The 7,789-nt window shown below is 35.7% G+C and overlaps 1 pseudogene; it reads left to right on the top strand.

Moving 5' to 3' along the window:
* Window positions 1-78, top strand: LOC119866465 (annotated as a pseudogene).
* The last annotated feature ends 7,711 nt before the right edge of the window (window positions 79-7,789 follow it).

The following is a 7,789-nucleotide window of genomic DNA, read 5'->3' as shown; positions in this document are numbered from 1 at the left end:
ATTGCTTCTCAGCCTTTTGGCTAAGATCAAGTGTAGTATCGAGCTCTGCCATTTGCAGACTGTTAGAAATGAACCTTTCGAGTTTTAAGACTGGTAATATGAGAACAATAGCTTTTTCTTTAAGTTTTTATTTAAATTCCAGGGACGCCTGGGTGGCTCAGAGGTTGAGCATCTGCCTTTGGCTCAGGGCGTGATCCCGGGGTATGGGATGGAGTCCCACATAGAGCTTCCTGTGAGGAGCCTGCTTCTCCCTCTCCCCATGTCTCTACCTCTCTCTCTGTGTGTCTCTCATGAATAAATAAGTAAAATCTTAAAAATCAATAAATCAATAAATAAATTCCAGTTAACATACAGTGTTATAATAGTTTCAGGTGTGCAATATAGTGATTCAACACTTCCGTACAACACCTGGTGCTCATCACAGCAAGTGCTCTCCCAAATCCCCTTCACCTGTTTAACCCATCCCACACCCACCTCCCCTCTGGTGACCAGCAGTTTGGAGAACAGTACTTGTATCTCAATTATCAGTTGTTATAAGGGGCAAAATAGTATACAGCAAAATATATCGCTGTTTCTGGAAGTTCTCAATAATTATTAACTACTATTCATGGTACTGTAGTCAGTTGTGCACATGGTTTCCAGATTGAATAAAAACAAAGACACTCAATTAAATGTTAATTCGACATAAATAATGAATATTTTCTTAGCATAGGTGTGTCCCATGCAATATTTGGAACAACTTTATGTTAAAAAATTAGTCATTGTTTATCTGAACTTAAAATTTATCTGGGTGCCCTGTACCTTACCTGGCAACCCTATGCCTGCATCAATGCAGTCAAGAAAATTCATTGATCTGTTACTTAGTCAAAACTTACTGGTAAGTAAGAGATCTAAGTCAGTCAAACAAAATGTGCACATTGAAGCTCCTGTTCATTATTTAAAGACATATTCCCTACATCTTTACTCAGTGTCTATGAGTCTCGAGTAAAATCTCAAGACTAAAAAGTTTATATTCTGATTAAGAGATGTTCCTCTTGGAGAGCTGCACCTATAAAAAAGCTCCAAGTGTCCTTGTGGAAAAGCTCCAGGCCTTTGAAAGGAGCACTGACAAAAACAACTGCTGGCTACAAGGACTACGAGTCAGGCCTGTCTTCCCCAAGCCCCTGTGCTTTATCTTCTGCTTGGCTCCTGTCAGCTTGTGACCCCAGACTGAGCCATGGATTTTGGCTCTCCCACTGGTATCTCTTGTGCTACCCCAATATCTGGCCTCAGTCACGTCTCTGATTCTGATTCAAATACATGGACTGTGCTTTGGAATGTTGTCCATGTTTTCTCAGCATTTCCACCCCTGTTTTGTTCCTGGCTTGACTTTGCACCCACATCTCAGTGCCAATATCTTGCACAAGTCCATTTTGCTATGTTACCAATACAGGAACTGTTTTCAAAGCCCAAACAGATTAGACTCTACAAATTAGTGAAAGAGCCAGATATAACAGGAACACTGATAGCAGCAAGAAATTATGGTTAGCCACCTGACAGCAGTGATATGCTATAATAATAGTAAGCCATTGGTTAAGAGCTTACTGCAGCCAGTCACCTTGTTAGACACTTAGCAGCTTTGTCTCCTTTCATCCTCTTCAGAGTAGGCAATACTATACCCATTGTACAGATAAAGAAAATAAAGAAAATATCATACTGCTAGTGTGTGTCAGAGCTGGAAATGAATACATCTAACTCTCTAAACCACATGCTTTTGACCACAAAAGGCTATCTACTCAGTGAAAGAGGACATAAAAAAAGAAAAGTGTCATGAACCCCACAAATGTAGTCTTGGACCACTAAATATAGATATAAATGGTGACCCTTTGTGTTTTGTTTTGTTAAAGATTTATTTGTTCTATTTTAGAGAAAGAGAGAGATCAAGCTTGTGCACGTGTGTGTTGGGGGAGGACCAGAGAAAAAGAGAGTCCGAAGCAGACTCCACACCGAGTTCAGTGCCCGATGTGGGGCTCGACTTGGGGCTCAATCTCACAACCCTGAGATCATGACCTAAGCTGAAACAAAGATTTGGTTGCTTACCTGACTGGGCCACCCAGGCACCTCTAAACGGTGACCCTTTTAATTTTATTCAGTGGCTCAAGACTAGAATACTACAATGCATACGTTATATGTATTATGTTAGTGTAGCACTGTAATCTTGGACCCAGATGGTTCCACTCAACCATGATGCAGGTCAATTCAGTATTTAGTTTTAGAAGGCAGAATCATCAGAAAAAAAAAATTATTCAGAAAGACAGTTCAGTAAGATGGATTGAACAAGTTTGAGTAAGGCAGTCAGAAGACCTGTGTTTCAATTCTGGCTTCACTCCTCCCTACTAGTTATAAGAACTTGACCAAGTTTCTTGACTTCTTTAGGCCTTGGAATCTTTTGGAAAATGATGGTGATAGAATCTACCTCATGGGTTGGGAGTGAGGATTAAAGCAGAGCAAAAGGTGTGTTTAACTCAGTGACAGTCATACTATAATCTCTGAAAAATGTTAGCTTAAAAAAACACAAGGAGGGGTACCTGAGTGTCTCAGTCAGTTAAGTGTCTGCCTTTGGCTCAGGTCATGATCCGAGGGTCCTAGAATCAAGCCCTGTATCAGGATCCCTCCTCAGCGGAGAGTCTGCTTCTCCCTCTCCCTTTGCCCTTCCCCCATTCATTCTATCTCTCAAATAAATGAATAAAATCTTCCAAAAAAAAAAAAAACCCACACAAGGAATATGCAGCATTTTTTTAGACTTTTGTCCAAAACAGTGAAAAGAAAAGAAAAAATAAGAGAAAAGCTATTTTTAAAAACAGCCAACCCTTAGCTATCTAGAAGAGTAAGTTATACTAAATGATCCATATGCTAAAGGTCCTTGATAGCAAAGCTGTGTGTCTGTGTATTTTTATATATGCATATAGAACTACTGAAAACTCCAATCTTTCTTTTTTTTTTTTTTCCAATCTTTCTTCAACTAATTTAAGATACTAAAGAATCCTTATAGCGCTAGGAGGTTAGTCTTTTTAAAATCCAAGGAACTGCAATCTAAGTGTGGACACCTGTGCCCTTGTATCCATACTATGCCTCTATATCCCTACGTACTCTCACTCTCTATATAACTCTTTATATCTGTATCTAGACCGATATCAGTATAGACCTATAGATATGGATATAGATATAGATGCCTGATCCCTCTATGCTACCCCTACATCTGTTTACTACAGATTGCTCTTCAGCAGGCACACAATCGAACAAGGAAAAAATCTACTAGAACCAACAGTATGACCCAGAAAGGAATTATGCCTAAAATATAAGAATTAAGATGTAATCACCTCCAACTTCAGAGCTGACTTTTTTTAAGTGACAAATGCCAAAGAGTTAAAAATGGAAGAAAAGATAAAAGGTTTTATCTGGAACATTCTCCTTTGTGTGGCATTTTGGGAGTCGGCTGGTGTGGATTTGTGTGAGAGATGCTGCAAGTATGGGGGATGGCATCTGTGATGGGCAGAACCAGCAGTGGACGTGGAGACAAAAGTTTTGGATTGTAATCTAGTTCCACCATGTCCAGGCCAATCCTCATCAAATCTCAGAGGTTCAGTTGCCTCATCTGTAAAATACGACTGATGCCACCTATATCAGGGGACTGTTGCTATAATAAAGATTTTGTGTACTAAAGCTCTTAACGCAGTATCTGGCACATTTATTGTAGGCACCTAAATATTAAATGGTATGGTTGAAAACGGTTCAACTCCACCTTTGCTCTTCTAGAAAGAGTTAGTAAAAGCAGGATGACTGCTCCTGAAGGACTTGGCTAGTAGTTTCAAAAAGGGATTGAAGAAACCTCTCCAAAAAGTTTACAAGTTTTCATTATGAAAGGAAATAAATACCAATTCAATGTTTGGGAACTTATAGATTCAAACCTCTTGACACTCTTCGCTAGTTTAAACCAACTGCTGAGTAAATTATCAAAGTATTAAGGTCATAGAAAATCTTTCCAATACAGCTTTTTTAAAGTGTGTGTAGAAATGAAGCTACTTGGTACCACTAGTTTTTACACTTAAAAATGGTTAAGACAAATTGTATGTTTATATGTATTTTGCCATATTGACAAAAATGGGGGAGAAAAATGTCTGAATGATGGGGAAACTTAGGAAGGGCTATTATAATTATATATACATGAAAAACATTTTTTTTCTTATTTTTCTCCTGTTTAAGAAATTTAAATTGAAAGCCTTAAAAAAATCATAAGACCAAAAGGACTTTATTAAAAACTTTTTGGTTTGAGTAATAATGTATGAGAAGGGTAGAGAGGGTCAGAGTACAAACTGATAATTCTATACATGGATGATTCCAGAACACCTGCCTAAAATATCACAGGATTAAAACTTCTGCAACAGAGTAGAACACTGAAGTGAATTTGCCAAATGGCATTATGTCAACCTGGCTCAAGTAGTTTTCTGAATGCTCAAATGCTCTGGGCATTTTTATTCATTGCACAGGTATTACATGAAACTATGTAAGATTCTAAAGGCTTATCTGGTGCTTTAGTGATCCTCCATTAGTGATTTGAAAGTAATCAATTGTAAAGATTCTCTACTCCATTAAATTAAAATGTAGGGGAAAAAATTTAATGCAACTTTTCACTTCTGTATATTATTATACAGCTACTATTTATACAGTTGATCCTTGGACAATGTAGGTGTGAACTCTGCAGTTCTACTTACATGCAAATTTTTTACAGTACAGAGCTATAAATGTATTTTCTCTTCCTTGTGAATTTTTAAATAGCATTTTCTTTTCTCTAGTTCACTTGTCAGAATACAGTATATAATATGTATTATATTATAATATTATTATTAATTTATATTATAAATTATATTTATATATATAATTTATATATATAAATTATATTTATATTATAATAATATTATTAATATACAAAATATGTGTTAATTGACTATTTATGTTATCAGGACAGTTTCCAGTCAACAGTAGGCTATTGACTATTGACTTAATTGACTATTGACTTAACTATCATTAGTTAAGTTTTTGGAGAGTCAAAGTTATACATGGATTTTCAACTGCACAGGGGTCAGAGCCCCTAACCTTCATGTTGTTCAAGGGTCAGCTGTTAGGTTTTTGTGTGTAATTCTCTACTGTGTCTCTTTCATTTAATATAATGGGATAGTTTTCAATGGTGTTTACAAAAACACCATAATTATCACTTTGAACAGTTATATATGCTTCCTTTGTTGATACACGATGATCTGCATTATTATTTTCCTATATTTGGGTGTTTGAGTAGTTTCCAACCTGAAACTGTTAATAAGTAAATAAATGCTGCAATAAATATATTCTTCTATATACTTTTGTTTTTTATATTAATTCTACAGGACAAACTTAGTCAAAATATTTGTCTATGTTATACATATTCTCAAATTGTCTTCCAAAATGGTCATATCAATTATATTCTGCCATAAAACATTAGAATTGTTACTGTTTTCATTTATCTTGTTGACTTAAACAGTAAGTAAATACTGTTTTGTTCTTTTAATTTGATTTTCTTTGATTACTAAGTATTGGGTTAAAATCTAACTTAGGTTATAAATTAGACAAATAAATAAATAGTTGATAAGCAAGAAATAAGAAATAAGTGAGTCACCTTTTCTTTACCTATTCTTCTAGAGTTAAGAGATTTCACTTTCCAGACTTAAATATTTTAAATTCTGCTTTATATCTTTCATAAAATACTTATGCAAATAATATGAAATTAGGTATATTTACTATTGACAGTAACACAATTCATTAGGCATAAGGAGAAAGAGATTATCACTTGTATGTTATTTATTTAAAGCTGGACAGAGATTAAAATTATATATGAGACACTTAAAATTATATATGAGACACTGACTCAAACATTTTTGCATGATGGAGAACTTTGGGAATCTGGCAAAAGCTGTATATCTTTTTCTTTACAAAATTTGACAAACTGTAGGAGACTGACGATTCCCATGAAAGGCATCTATGAACTCAAACTGAAAAGCCTGTTATGTCCCAATATAGTATCTTCATCCTTAATGGAACTTTTAGTTCTAGCTGGGTACATGACTGCCCAGAATAAAGACTCCCAGTTTGAAGCATAACGTAGCATATGATTTAATACTGGTCAGTGGGATATAAACAACGTACGATGGACATATTCTGTAAAGTGAGTGGGCATGCCCTTCTCCCCTGCTCTTCCTTCCACTGCCTATAATAAATATCTGACGACTGGAGTTCAAAGATTCTCCCTGGCCCATGAGTTGGTAGCCACTATAGAATGCAGCAGAATGATGATGTAAAAGAAGACATGGTTCCTGAAGATTGTGGAGTCATTCCACAAACCCTACACTGTTATTCCTGTACTTCATTTTATGTGAATGAAATAAAGCTCTATTTTGTTTAAGCCACTGTTAATTTGGATTTTCTGACACTGTCTGTTAAACCTAATCAATACAGAGTTATAAGTTTACAATGAATAAATGGAAGAGTAATTTTCTGAATTTAATTTCTCCAGCCATTTAAGCTTCTAGAAGATGTCATCTTGCCATTTTAACCTGCCAGTTTTAACAACAAACCTTGTGCAACTTAAAATGTTCTCTAGGGGCACCTGGGTGGCTTAGTTGGTTAAGTGTCCAACTCTTGATTTTTGGCTTAGGTCATGATCTCAGGGTTATGAGATCAAGCCCCACACCGGGTTCAGTGTTGGGCATGAAGCCTGCTTAAGATTCCCTTTCTCTCTCCCTCTGCCTCTCCCCCTTCTTAAAAAAGTTCTCTAAAGATAATCTAGAACTGCCAAATCCAGTTTAAAAACTAATTAATTATAACATTTTTGACTATATTTCTGTTTAGAGACACTAGTAAGCATGAGGTTACTTAATTAGTACCCTGAACATATTAAATTGCTTATATCTGACCCTGTTTCCTACAAGAAAATTGCAATTTAATACATTGACCTGTTCTACAGATAATCTGAAAGAGTTTGCAAGCACTCTAGCCTCCATGTTAGTAGTCACGAGCATCCTTTCTTCCTTGAGGGCCAACTGAATTTAAAAAAATGAAAATATTCACAGTTCAGGTTTTAAAAATTAGTCGTGTGTGTGTGTGTGTATTTTAATAAGGGAAATGCAATCTTTGAAACTGTACTTAATTCTGTTACTTAAGGTTTTTTTAATTTTGCACTAAAATTTCAAAAATTGCATAATCCACTTCCAGCACAATACTTGCTTATAAATTTGTGGTTTTTAAGCACATTTTGCTTAAGATTTGGAGTACCAAATACTAAGGAGTGTTTTTAGACTGGAGAGAAAAATTGACTTGAATCCCACCATAAGCTAGTTAACGAAAGGAATGAAGTAACAACAAACATAAGAAGATCTCTAGGTTCTGGGGAAGCAGAGGAGAGGCTCTACCATTTCAAGCTAGGTCTGAGAGGACTGCAGGGGAAGGCAGAGTGGCTATCGTAACACACCACGTGAATATGTGACATTTATTTGCTTTTCTTCACTGATTGTATAAAACATTCTTCCTACAACATTTCCTCAAGGGAAAGAGGTTGACACCTTCATTACAGTTTTATGTCTTTCTCACTTTCGTTAAATGTGAGTTTTGGATGCCCAAGAATGTAGCTTATAAAACAGAAAATTTACTCAGAGGTCTTTGGTTTTCAGCACCAATGCTTGATTAATTAGGGCTATGAGTACATTTTTTACACAAAATATTC

Source organism: Canis lupus, chromosome 27 (assembly GCF_011100685.1).
Source record: "Canis lupus familiaris isolate Mischka breed German Shepherd chromosome 27, alternate assembly UU_Cfam_GSD_1.0, whole genome shotgun sequence".
In the NCBI taxonomy this organism is placed as follows: Eukaryota; Metazoa; Chordata; class Mammalia; order Carnivora; family Canidae; genus Canis; species Canis lupus.
This window is presented reverse-complemented; position numbering and strand designations above follow the sequence as displayed.